Source organism: Momordica charantia, assembly GCF_013281855.1.
Source record: "Momordica charantia cultivar OHB3-1 chromosome 9 unlocalized genomic scaffold, Mcharantia_2.0 BLBB01000009.1, whole genome shotgun sequence".
Taxonomy (NCBI): Eukaryota; Viridiplantae; Streptophyta; class Magnoliopsida; order Cucurbitales; family Cucurbitaceae; genus Momordica; species Momordica charantia.
The window spans coordinates 12,023,468-12,038,290 of record NW_028275167.1 but is presented as its reverse complement, the minus strand read 5'-3'; positions in this window follow the sequence as shown (position 1 = coordinate 12,038,290).

Here is a 14,823-nt window from a genome sequence, read left to right as displayed (position 1 = left end):
TGAGAGAGATGAAGGAAAAGTGCAACGCTTGGGGAAGTTAAAATGTCTCTGTTTTTGCAGAACAATTGCAAAACAGAAAACCTGGATGACGTGGGGTAACTCCCTACGTCATAACCAAGTTCCCACTCCCCTGCATGGGAGTGTTTTTAATTAAATAAATTAATATAATAATAATAATAATAAATATATCTATATATATATATATACACGAACTAAATAAATAATTAACACTTAATTATTTATTACCAAAACAGAATCATATTCTAAAACATTTCTCTCGTATAATGTATTGTTGTAATGTAAATCTTATGCATATTATTTTTATCCTATAGTTTTCATATGAATCTAATTTATATTAATTATTTGAATTCTATTCAAACATTTCTCTCATAATATATAGTATTAATTTTGAATCTTTATCCAAAATTAATATATATTATATATAATGTATCAATATACAATATATATATTCCCTTATATAATTTGAACATTTCAAATTATTTCATAATTCTTTATTCTTGTTTTACCCGTTGTGAGCTAGTAAGGGAACCTTATGGACCTACAGATCAAAAGCTCCAACGTTACGAGATTAATTGGTCAAACTCATTAATCGAGTTAATCAACATTTGTTAGCTACGGATCACTCCACTAAAGATCCATAGTTGCACTCTTCTCACTACATAATATTTTCGTGTCCACGAATATACAACCATTAATGACCAGTCAATGCTTCACAAGTGCTCGTAACTCAAGCTGTGACAAATTACCGTTTTACCCCTAAGTTACATCTTACTCCTTAAATACCACTGATCCTCAAATGAACAATCCGATTATGGTCCGACTAATAACCGAAAGTCCCTCTCGGGCCAATAAGAGGGTGGGGCGCCTTCTTCAAGTCCCGGAGTTATGTTTCCAGTTTCCCACTCTGTCTCGTTCCCAAAATGTTAGGAATGTTGAGTTGTCGACTTAAGCTACTCTCACCCATACAGATCAAAGGACGAGCCCTCACGGGCAAGAGTCCATAACTCACTCAAGATTGAGAATGAGTTGCTTGGTCATCCTATGAAATAGCAATCTGTTAGTCAACAGCCTAACATCTAAAGAAAAGCTATTTCACGGTTCGGTCTTATACAAACTCATTGTATAGGATACCCCCACTCGCATGTCTTCATACGAACAACCTGGATTGGGTCATTTGTAACATTTACAAAGGTATTCGTATCTATAGTGTTGCCAAGATAAGGTACTCAGCCTTATCCATAAACTATAAACCCTTTAGGTTATTCTCAAGATATTATTCAGTTTTTTATCGAGGGCATATCAAATATATATTGTCTCGGTTTCATGATAATAACCTTGGATGTTTAATTTACTAAATTTGGACAATGCAATGTTATAAATTCAACAACAAATTGATTGAATATGAGTTGATTGAATATAGATTTGTTTTTACATAATTATAAACTACGAGTGTAGGGCAACACACACAACACAAATGAGATTCTTTTGGTACGCCGACAACCTACTCGTGGAACGTAACCCGATGGATGGATGGTCCTGGATTCGAAATCATCAGGGTGCTTCCATTCGTACATGTGGCCGACGGGCATGATTGGCTCAGTGTATGAGGTAATAAGGGAATCCACCAGCATCAATTAGGGGTATTAATGTTCTTCGTTCTTGCTGCTGCTATAGCGTGTGAGCATGAGATTTATAGAGGGTTAAATTCCTTGCATGGGACGTGCATTCAAATTTACTATGCCATTCAAAAGCCCATCTTCAACATGGAACCTACACCAGCCATTTGTTCAACTTTATATGTATGCGACTTCTAAAACAACTGTGCAAGAAGATCTCAACGTATTCAGGATAGTTTCACCTTTCGTGGAACCAGCGCTAGAGCATATCCCGTATATACCCAAGTACCAAAGTGACGGGCAATTCCCTGGCTTCTCTCAATATAGAATTCATAGTCTCCACGTTGTTGGTTGTCATGTTGATGTATCTTCATTTAACCTGGTAGCAATGGGCCCACCGTTCAGCCCAATCTCCTGTAAGTATTTGGCCATAGGAGCACTTGCTTACCGAACAAGTTGGTCCCACTAGTACCTGAACTGTGAGTTGTGGAATACGTACTTGACTTCGAAAACAACTTCGTAACGGTATCATTCTTGAACCGAGACCTTAGGTTCATCGATAGATGGTACGTGCACATCCCATAAAACGTTTTGGGGAATATCGCGCGAACCGCATTTACTATACTAATTTTATAGTAAGAGATTATAACTAAGTCATATGATTCCCCAATCACGTTCTTTAGATTCGCCATGAACCATTTCCACGAAGCGTCGTACTCCTTGTCTACAATCGCAAAGGTTACTGGACAAATCTGGTAGTTGCCGTCCATGGCTATCCCAATCAAGAGCAAGCCTTTTTGAACTTCCCCTTCAAGTGCGTCCCGTCCACTTGCCCACTTGCCTCTTCTGTTGGGTGATGTGGTGTACAGGCCACTCGATCATCCGAAGATTTGGCCGACATTGGAACAACCCACATAAGTGCGCAAGCGACGGTATGGTTTGACGTAGTGGATAAAGATGTTAAAAAAGCTCGCTGCCGGTAAGTGATGCGGGATGGAGTCATACACCGGTATTTCTCCAAGTGCAAATCGTACGCCAGGAGAATCCAACGGTCAACAATGTGGTGTATACCGTACACGAAATCAACCTCATGTCAGGTACGAAGGTTTCACTCAGGTCGAGCACAAGGTTGATAAGTTCCCGCTTTTGGTTCCATGTCAATAGCTTAATCAAGAGCATCTTACCCTTAATTTCTTTGTATACTCCTTCCCGCCAACTTAGGATATGCGGAACACGGATAGATTACATACAGAATAGCATAAATGAGGTGTGCGGTCAATGTGTGGGAGAGGGGGGCAATGCAAACGTACCATCTGGTTCAAGTCCAACACGGCGAACTTGTGAGCACAAAGGTCCAGACGCCTCGAATAGCTTTCGAGATGATCGAATGATGTACGTCAACATGTGTGCCATCAGTTTTCAACAAAGTAGGTGCTTTTGACATCTTGGTGTGTATGGTTGATCGGCTATTGACAGGTCGGTCGGGCATGGACTGTGCGCAATCTGTGCTTGATATGGTGGGTTCAACGGTCGGTCCAGCGTTTTCTACCATCGTTGAAGTGGGTACGTCTGATTGGTTGTCCCCAATAACAGCTCATTCCTCTCCAATTGGCATGTAGGACTGTAGCAACTCATCAAACTCGACATTGTTGACAAAACCTAACGTGTCGTGCAATCCAGTAGGTCTGACGCCATTGTTGCGAGTCGATGCAGTACTAGCTCCGACGCCATCCTTGTGAGTCGATGAGGTACCACCTCCGGCCCCATCGTTACAAGTCGATGATGTACAACCTCTGGCGTTTGCATGCCTACCAACTCTGTCTGCTATGGTTTGCCTTCCGGTACAACCGTTCTGCATTTGACTCTATAAGCAGGTTGATAACAACCAACCTCGTAAGCCTAAGCCTGGAAAGAAGCAGTCTCATATTAGTTTCACGCACAATATGGACTTCTAATGTAAAATGTACAGTTGTAGTAATGACAAGTATTTTACCTGGAATACGGGAGGAAAACTCGCTAGACTGTACTTCACTTGGAACTTGCTATTATCCATCGCTTTCAACTTGTAGTGTGTGACCTTGTCTTTAATCGCACTATGAAGGTCATTCAGTGTCCTGTTTCATATAGTTGTCGCCCAATCCATGTGGTTGAAGAGGTCAAGATCGTCAACGTCCTCAAACAGGTCGTCATTAATGTTGGACTTTGCCTTACTCTTGTCCATCATCACAAATTCGGTGTAGTATACCAACGTGACCTTCACAGTGCCCTCGTCGTTGTCCAAGACAGTCGCCTTGTATATTCTTTCAAACTCTTCAAGAGTTAGGTCAACCTTGTCATTGAAGTATCGATGTCGAAGCCTTTTCTTCTAGACCTTCTTCTAGACGACCCTACCAGATGGCTGCCACAATCCAATCATTACCAGAAACCCCCCTTCGAGAATGTAACAACAGTACCCCCAATGTTGAAGCTTATTGAATTTGTCGGGTCGTCGGCAACCTCCATAATCAAAATGTAATGGACCGAGAGGCACTACAGAACATCATGTGCAGGTTCACAAATCATGCAAATATCATTCCTTTCCTAAACATATCCAACTATTCGGGAGTAAACTTCTGCTTGATATACTTGTTCTCATTGCTGAGGTGTTACAAGCTAGTAACTTAGGCCGGAAATCTATCATCCTCGCTAATCTTAAATATACGAGCTATCTTAGTCCTACAACAAAAATAAATATGGAACTAGCCTTTCAGTGTCAAAACCAAACAACAAATCACAGTAGAGTTCGTTGAAGGAAGAAAGAAAAATAAAAGGGTCGACGGAAGCCATCAATTCTGGACAATCACATTTTGTAAATTCTCTCGCTTAAGGATTTGCTCACGCTCACGGCCTCGCTCAAGGTTTTGCCCAATGTCTCGTTCTCGCTCAGGCTCTCATTCTCTCTCAATATCTTGCTCACGCTCTCACGCTCACACCCACGCCCACGCTCACACTCTCTTTCTCTTATGCATTCGCTTTCACTTTTGTGGAAAACGAACAAGCACTCGAACCATCGTGTAACAATGAAGTCTAACGAATCCGAACTAACACATGTATATACATATGAAAATCATGCTTATTGATCAGTATTAACTATACGTAATCAATTTTCGCAAACCCTAACTAGATGAAATCAGGGAAACCCGAAAATCGACATACATAAACATCGAACATACATGTTTGGGAAGAATCCATCACAAACATCCAACAAATCACCAAACACAAACAAAAAACAAGTTCGAAATGTTATAAATAATCGTAAACATCAAATGAATTGATAAAACGCACCTAGTGTTGACAGGAAATGTCGTTGGAGACTGTATCAAATGACGGAATGGTAGTCGGAGAAGAAGTCCTGGAGAGGCAAGAAAACACGAAATGAAATCTGATTTCTTTCCGGAGATATACGATTGTGACAAATTACTGCCCAATAAGAACTTCGATAGAATGGGTTAATCGAAGGACAAGCACCACAGACGTTTGAGAATTCAAGCGTAAAGGAGAGATAGAGGAAAAAAATGAGGGAAACTAGTGAAACTATTTGTAATACCCAAATTAGTGGAGGGGCAGGGGAGTAATTTTGCATTGAAAATGATGTTAGCAAATGTTTAGAAAACATAGGTTTTGGGGGTGGGGACATATTTCATAGTGGGCCTATGGAAAGGGCTACTCAGCCCAAAAACCCGAGATTCACATATCTTGCATGTGGATTTAAAATTTTTAAATGTAATTTTTATAATAAATTTTAGATTTAAATTAATGGAATCCCCGCCCCATCCCCGTCCCCAACATTTCAGGGACGAGGGCGGCGATGGGGGAAGAAATCCCCAACGGGGTAGGGATGGGGATGGGCCCCCGGCCCCGGCTCGGCCTGTTGCCATCCCTATGATCAAATAGAGAGAGATATTAAAATATATACGAACATAAAATATAATTTTATACTCTACCTCTTCATCGACTAAAAAAGTTTAAAGAACAACGAAACTCTCGAGAGGAAGAAGCCACTACCGCCCATCACTGTAGTAAACACCTTTTACTCAAGGGATAATGCTTATCCTCTTTCAAGAGAAAAAAGAATAAATGAGGGAGAAACTGTTTGAATTCTCTAATAAAAGAAAAACATTCATAGACATTTTAGAGAAAGAAAAAAATACACTGTATGACCAAAACTTCGTTTTCTTTCATTTTATAAGTGTTCTGTAATCACACCATAATAGACATATTGTTTTATCGAACAGTCACATCTCGAGGTTAACTTCTCTATCTAAACAAATAATATGTTTTATGGTTTTATATAAATAGTTATCAATATTATTGATCACACCCATAGGTAAAAATTCTCCTCTATAGCCCCATTTATATATAGTTTAGACTAGTAAGAAACACGTACGATGTACATAAAATTTCATACATTTTATTTCAATGTTTTAAAATATAAAAATTAATTAAATAGTTAAAATTTTTAGGTTAAAAACACATTTGGTCCCTGTACTTTCATTAAAGTTACGATTTGGTCCCTGAACTTCCAAAAGTAACGATTTAGTCCATGTACTTTAAAATTGTTTACGATTTAGTCATTGCCGTTAAAAATTAGGTTAAGATTTAACGGAATGCTGACGTGGCTGCCTTTTAGGACTAACGGTACAAATTAAAATCCATTGGCAAGTTGGTTCTGTTGGGTGTGTTGCCGTAAACTCATAGTTTGTAATTATGTAAAAACAAATTTTTATTCAATAAAGTTATGGTTTGATATTCAATCAATTTGTTGTTGAATTTATAGCATTGCATTGTCCAAATCCAATAAAAACATCCAAGGTTATTTTCATGTAACCGAGACAGTATATAAACTGGGTATATATTTGATATACCCTAAATATACAAGTGAATAATGTCCTAGAAATAACTTAAACGGTCTATATAGTATATGGATAAAGTTGGATACCTTATCCTGACAATACTATGGATACGACCCACTTTGTAAATGTTACAGACGACCTGATCCAGGTCGTTCGTGTGGAGACATGCGAGATGAGGTATCTTATACAATGAGTTTGTATTTCATAGGATGACCAGACAACTCATTCTTAATCCTAAGTGAGTTATGAACTCCTACCCGTGAGGACTCGTTCTTTAATATGTATGGGTGAGAGTGACCCGAGTTGCCGACTCAACATTCCTACCATTTTGGGGATGAGATCAAGTGGGGAGCTGAGAATATAACTTTACAAGATGAAATTCACTCATCCCCGACTTTAGGGGAATAGATGAGTGTTCCCTTTAGTGCTGACTTTGGGACTTAAACAATGGGCCACATCCTCTCATTGGCCCGAGAGGGACTTTCCATTATTGGTCGGACCATAATCGGGTTGTTCATTAGAGGATCAGCGGTACTTAAGGTACAAAATGTAACACAGGGGTAAAACGATAATTTGACCCATCTGTGGTTACAAACACTCGTGTAAGATTGACTTGTCGTTAATGGTCGATATCCGTGGACATAGAAATATTCTATAATGAGAAGGGTGCAATTACGGGTTTTTAGAGGAGTAACCCGTAATTAAACTATGTTGATTAACGAGGTTAATGAGTTTAACCAATTAATCTCGTAACGTTGGAGCTTCTGATCTATAGGTCCATTAGGTCCCCTTGTTAGCTTGTAAAGAGTAATTAAGAACATTAAGTCTTGGAAGGAATTTGAATTATTCAAATTTAATTAAAGAGAATTTGAGTTAATTGTGTATGACACAAGTTAATATAATGTATGATGATACATTATAAACTATATATTATGAGAGAATAATATGAATTGAATTCATATTAAAACTATAGGTTAATGTGAATTGGATTCATATTAAATACTATAGGTTATGAGGGATATGTATATTTGAATATGATTCAAATATTAATTAATTTAATTAGATGTGATTTAATTAAATTATGTTTAATTAATTAATTAAGATTTTATAAATTATTAATTAAATAATATAGTTTTAATTTAATTAATTATTTAATAAATTAAATATAAATAAATAAATAAATATTTGTTAATTATGTTAATTGTTAATTAACAAAATTAACAAATTCACCACCTCCCAGTATTTTTTACTGGGAGGTGGTAAGGTACTCCCACTCTCTCTTCCTTCATTCCTTTAAAACAAAGGGGCTTTCTCTGTGTTAGGTTGGTTGTTGATCTTTCCTGTACGACAAATCTCTCGCTCTTACTATCTCAAGTTTTTCATGTACATTTTCCTTTCCAAGAAGGAGGATCCCACATCCAAGTTCTTATTGCTAGAGGATAGCAAGGTTACTAAGTGGTGGTGTTCAATCGTGCGTTTGGGAACATTTCTTCGTGCTGTCACAAGATCTATGCTCGGGAAAGAAGTTTTGCCAACGATCTTCAAATGTAAGTCATTTTCTTCCCCAAGAGACTTAACCTCTAGTTTTAAATAGAAACAGTTCTATTTTAAAAACCGGTAACATATAATTCTAATCGAATCGAATCACAAGCGATCAACCACTTCAGTTGGGGATTCGATCCCTTTGAATCATCACCCATGACTCCTACCTCTCTCACACACGATTCCATCTTTTCAGTTCTATCAATGCCTTCGCTCATTTTTAAGGTTCATCTCATCTCAATTTTTATTTTCTATTTTTGTGTAATGGTGCTCCTCTGAAATCGTCATTGACTATTTTTATATGAACTGGAGTTATTTTTTTTTATTCTTTAGATTTTGAATATTCTCCTATTTCTGTTCTTGTTTAACTAATTTTCTTATTGCAGGTTGAAGGTAAGGACAAATATGTTGATTCTAGAGCACCATATCTCATCCTTCTACATCCTGCACTTGGCCTACTTTGGCAGGTTACTAGATAGAAGTTATGTTTCCAATATCAGATTATTATCAATATGACTGTCTATGAGTGTATCCAGCCTACTCTGTCCCTATAATGATATAGTGTACTTTTACTTTGCCCTCTTCTGTAGTTCAGAGTGTAGTTTTGGTTCTATAGATTATCCCTACACAAGTTTGAATTTGAGGGCATGAGTGTTGTTTTATAGGTTTGGTTCTTGTTCGGTTCCTCACAACTAAAGGAAAGTTAGTGCAAGTATACACTAAATAATTTGTTGTAGAATAAAAGCAAGGTCGTCTTCACATGGATTACAAAATAAAAAAACAGATTTGGGAATTTCGATCACCAAAAAAAAAACCAAAAGAAAGATAATCAATGGTCTATTAAGTCAGTTTCTAAAGCTATCGAAATTAAACAAGCAGTGAGAAACCAGTTGCTGCGAATTCTCAGCACTCCCAAAAACAATCGGCAAAGAAGATGAGAAATACGTTGGAGAAACGAGTGGTAAGTAAATCGGGGAGGTGGATTTCCCTACCGCTGCTCTTTTGTTCGAAAGGACACCACCGCTCAACACCTCAACTCTTACTACCCAAACCCTCATGGCTCTTTCCCAAGATACCTTAGATATATTTTAGTCTGCTTCCCACCGTAACTAAGATACACATGGCAAACGATTTATAGGCACTGTATGGTGAATCCCATCCCTAGGTATCCACCCTCCTGTCTTAAACAGGACTAATACAATTAACGAAAGCTAAGCTACTCAACAAGGGCTTTTCCGAACCTCAAGCAAGAAAACACACTAAACAAGTAGGCCACACAAGCGTAGTGAGACAAAAAATTAAGCACACTTCCATTAAACAGTCATTGAAGTTGTACAAGATAAACAACGAATAAACAGCAAGCGCTGGGACTATCCCCTCCCCAAAGGTGAAGGTTAGTTCATACTAAAATGGCAAAAGAAAATAACAAAAAACAAGGGTGAAATCATTATCAACGGAGAGGGCAGAGACTAAGAAGCTTCCTTAAGTGTACAGTGTAACTCAAGGGCATGACTCGAATCTTTCAGCTCCTTCTTCGATAAAAATCCCCTCTGTTAATGAGAGAATGTCTTCTTTTTCTCCCAAAAAAAGATGGTAACTTCCAAGGGGGTTTGAATATCCCTGGTGGTTGGTCCCCCTTTTCCTTAAATACCGAGTCCTTTAAAATTAAGGCACCTCTTGGAGGCTGTACGAACGTGGTAACATTTTCAGCTCAAAGAATTACTACACTGTTACGCACTCTGGAGCATCCAGACGAGCTACGGGCTACTGGCCAGCGCTTCTTTTCCATACTTAACATATTCTTCGCGAAACTTGGCAGCACACCTCTCCCCCTAATTTGAATTCATCTGCTCCGCAAAAACTAACAACTATTAAGCATTTAATCATGAAAATCAAAGCGATTTAGAAATTTCAAGAGTTTAGGTCCCGCTCGATGTATTCTCCCTTTTTTTAGATTTATTTCTAGATATCCTCGCATTTTCACACCATAAATGCCGTGAATAGTGTGTTAAACACTCTCTATTTGAGAGTTAAGTTCTATATGAATACAATATTCAATTGTCATAAACTGTAGGATTGACAAAACTACTTATTGGAGGTACTGGGCGTTTACTATAACCTGATTTCAAACTCATACAAGATTTATAGAGAAATTTCTATAGATTGAATAATCCATCTATCTGCTTAGTGAGTGTCAAACATGAATATCAGATCATTTAAAATAAACCATAGTGGTTGAAGTTGACATTATAAATTTTTTAGTTTATTGAGATTGTGTTTGGTATAATTTTTGGATTAGTGAATAATGTTTTGAACTAATTAAAACATTTTCATGTTATTTGGTTATACAAATAAAAATATTTTTGAAATTTTCGAGACAGTTAAAGTACTTCAAGTAATTTGTGGCTTACTTCAGAGGTGTTTTTAGAAAAAATGTTACAAAAAGAAATACTCTTCAAAGTCAAAGCACATTTTGAATTTTCATGCTCGTGTTCTCCAGGGTAATCATGTATTTGAAGTTCCAGATGACTACAAATTGGTATAATTTTCGCATTAGATTTCACCTTTTTTCAGAAATTGAGTACGCAATATCATACTCATTCTTGATTTTTCAACTATTCAAGTTTTAAAGCTCAGTTAGATCTCATTGAGCTATTGATAAGCAGGATACTGGAAGTTGGTGCTGGAACTACAAAATACAGGATTCTCATATCAAACTGGATTATGTGAAGCAATAGGTTGCTGATGAAATAACTTCACTATGTTCTTTGTGAATGCTTGTTCACAGATGGGCTTCTTCAGAATAATCAAACTGTGCAAATTGGTTTGGTTAAACAGAAGTTAACCACTTGCATTCCACAACACCCCCCCCCCCCCCAAATCTCAATTTTTTTTTGTATATTCCTATGAATTAAATGTAAAAATATAGACGGTGAGCAATATGAAATTGTTTGCGTCGGATTCCACAATGAAACTGAAAGCTCCATTCCTCATGGATTATTCAAGTGTTGTGTGTTGACTTGAAAAGCTGTCAAATTGAAGGATAAATTGTTGTATGCATTTTAATTGTATTTCAAACTTTCCTTTTAAGGGTTTTTGTAATCTTTGAGAGTGAATAATGAAAATTATTTTTTGTGCGACAAGACTTTTAAAACTGAAATGTGGTGTGAATGATATTACAAAACTAGCTTATTTTGCATGAGCCAAAACTTTTATAAAACTTAAAAGGTTCAAATAATGAGACACATAAAAATATCCAGTCAAGTCATTACAAAGAAATTCACATCTGTCATTACAAAAAAAATTTCCACACCTTCATTACAAACCTGCCATTACAAAAGTACTCATTTACAAAATCTTAGTATCATCACAAAAAAAATATATATATATATACATTTTTTCTCATACTTTCACAACTATCATGGTAGAAATCTATAAATAGCTTTTACAACCACATAATCTCATTTACAAGTTTATGCCCTTCTAACTTTGATAGGCAACTTGGACCGCCTATTCACTTCAACTGCTTGAGAAGATGAACTTTCCTGCAATGTATTTAAAAAGTTTTAAAAAAATTAATAAACTTACAACAAATATATTGTTCATAACAGTTATGGGATAAAAACACAACTCAAATATATAGTTATTTGTAGTACTAACCTATGGATGTTTTTCTTTATCGATTGGCCCTTTGCAACTTCTTTTGTTGTGGCTATATTGTTTACATTTACTACATTTCATAGATAAGTGTCTCCTACCAACTATGCTACATTTTCTTAGTTCATCGAGCTCTCTACTTCTTAATTTCTTTGGCCTACCGAGAGCTCTTCTAAGATCTGGTGGACTGATAACATTGAAATTTGTACTTGGCCACAAGTTTGAACCGTTGGTTGGGTAAATAAGAGACGCGACCCAGTGAAGTCTCATTTCCTACCACTACAAGTTCTTGAATCAAGGTCTACAACGAACTTGTCACAACCATTTCTAGCCTGAAATTTCAAGTCACCGGCCCACACAGGTAACCAATTCCTACTACGTAGTTTCTCCTCCTCAATCTTCTTTTTAATTTTGGGACATACCTCACCTTCAAACTTTTCAATCATATTTCTATTTTTTTTAAATCTTCTTATTAGATAAGTTATAATCCATTCACATAAAGATATAATTGATTGGTTTCTAGCTTCAAGTATAGTAGCATTAAATAGCTCGCATAGATTATTAGCCACATAATCACACTTAGACCCACAACTAAAGGCATGCTTACTCCATTTCTCACGAGGTAAGGCTAACACCCACTTGTATGCACCTTCATCTACCTTCTTCATTTCTTGCATCCCATTGCTGATTATAAGTTGCGTTGGCTGCTCGCCAAAAAAGCTTTCTCAACTGCATTCCAGGAAACCTCTTTCTCATGTTGCTATAGATGTGTCTCACACAAAAGCGATGTTATGATTCTGGAATTAATTCATTGAAGGTTGGCACTAAATCCTGGAAATATAATTAAAATAAACATGTCATGAATATGTAAAGAAACTAAAAATAATTGTAATTTAAAAAATTAATGAGATTACCTTTTGTTGATAAGATATAAAGGTAACTTCTTGACTTCCAATATCGACAAGTAATTTAGTCAAAAACCATGTCCACGAGTCTTTGGTCTCTGCCTCAACTACTACAAAGGCTAAGAAAAAGTATTGGTCATTAGGATCTCTTTCAATTGCTGCAAGTAATTGTCCTCTAAGAAGGCCTTTTAAATCACAACCATCTAAACCAATAAATGACCTACAACTAGCAATGAAACCTCGTCGACATCTATAAAGACAAATATATAACCATTGAAAAGTATTGATTGTTATAATTCTACCAATTGGTTGATCATCAACCTTTTCTTGTTCCTATAGCACATCCAAGTTCAAAAGAGCATTGCTACCAGGATTGGATCTATGTATCTCTTCATAATACTCTCATAATCAACTATTTTGCTCTTTGTGTGATCCATGCACTATATCTAAAGCCAATTTTTTTGCTCAAAAAACTTTCACTTTATTAATTTGTGAAATGTACTTACGTTGTACCCTCTCTTGGATGGCTCTCAATCTCATATCTGGTTAATCCTTCACATCATTTACAATTTGCCTACTTATCCAGCTAGATGTTAAGCGTGGATGGTTGAAGGACCTACTACATACGAGTGTTCACCAACAAAAGGTATTCAACTGACAAGTCATTTCTCCTTGTACCTTGGCAACATAAGCCAACCATTTACAACCATCCACACATTTGGCTCTAACTCTAGTCTTATCATTTTTCACAAATCGTATTTGCCATCCTCCTTTAATAGCATAATCATCCATAACATTCTTGAACTCTTTCAATGAGTTAAATGACATGCCTAATTCACCTGTTCTTTCTCTATAAACATGATATTTTGTTCTCACATCAACTTCAGAATCAGACGAATCTTTTAATGAGAGTAGCTCACTAGAGTCAGTTTCACTTCCGCATCATTATTCTCAACATTATCACCTGTTCCTATGATTCCTGATGGTTTTGAAGTAGTACCTCCCACATCTTTATCAATATATATAAAGCCAAAGCGAGCATAGCTTAGCGGTAATTGACATATATCTCCAACCATGAGGTTGTGAGTTCGATCCCGCACCCCCACATTTTGTACTAAAAAAAAATCCTTATCAATATATATATTAGAAAACAAATTGTCATCATCTTCAAATGCAGATTCACAACCAGTTATATAAGGTAATGCATCACTATCATTGTCTAAGAGTATTGCTTCATCCTCACATTCATGTTCTACATATATCTCAAATGTCATTCCATCACTTAAAAGGCTAGCTAATTCTATGACATCTTTATCAGATTCTATTAGTCAATAACCACCCACTTCTTTTGTTGAATCCCTACCACACAATTTTAGATAAATATAGTACCCAACCTTTTCAACAACACCAATTACCTCAAAGAAAGACAAGTAATTTGGATTAAAATTTGTATAGTGATCCACCTTATCACTTATGTACTTAATATACAGCTCATGCATAAAATAACCAATGTGATGCACTTCAACTACAAAATTTGCCATCTCTGCATATAGAAGAAAATATAAATATTAGTTGTAAAAATAAATGCAAAATAGAACTTCTAAAATTCATAGCTTAGCACCAAAAAAATAAGAAAAAAATTCAGAAAATAGAGCATATAATTGGAAAAGATCTCCCATATTAGAACAAACCCTAAATGGGATTCTCTTTAGTGGGCAAAATTGCAATAAAGTCATAGAAGGATAAAAAGAAACAAACCCTAATTATATTTATGCAAGTAGGTTTTGAAAGTGTTTTATGGTCGAGATAGCTAATATAAGATATCTTCTCCTAAATCTAGGGGAAATCCCAAGACCATCAAGATATCTTCTTTTTTTTAATTCCTATGTAGAAAATATGGATTTTCCCATCGATAATATTAGCCCCCACTCTAAAAATAAAAGGCAATAAGCATCAATAAAATGTTAGGACTTCTAAAATAGGGATTTTTCTCTCATAATACATAGTATTAATTTTGAATCTTTATCCAAAATTAACATATATTTATATATTGTATCAATATACATTATATACATTCTGATGTGAACCAAGGAAGCACCATTGTTATGCCTCAAGGACCCATAACGAGATCAAGAGCCAAGAAGCTACAACAAGCTTTACTTTCTCATGTTCAATACTTGGTGAGCTCGG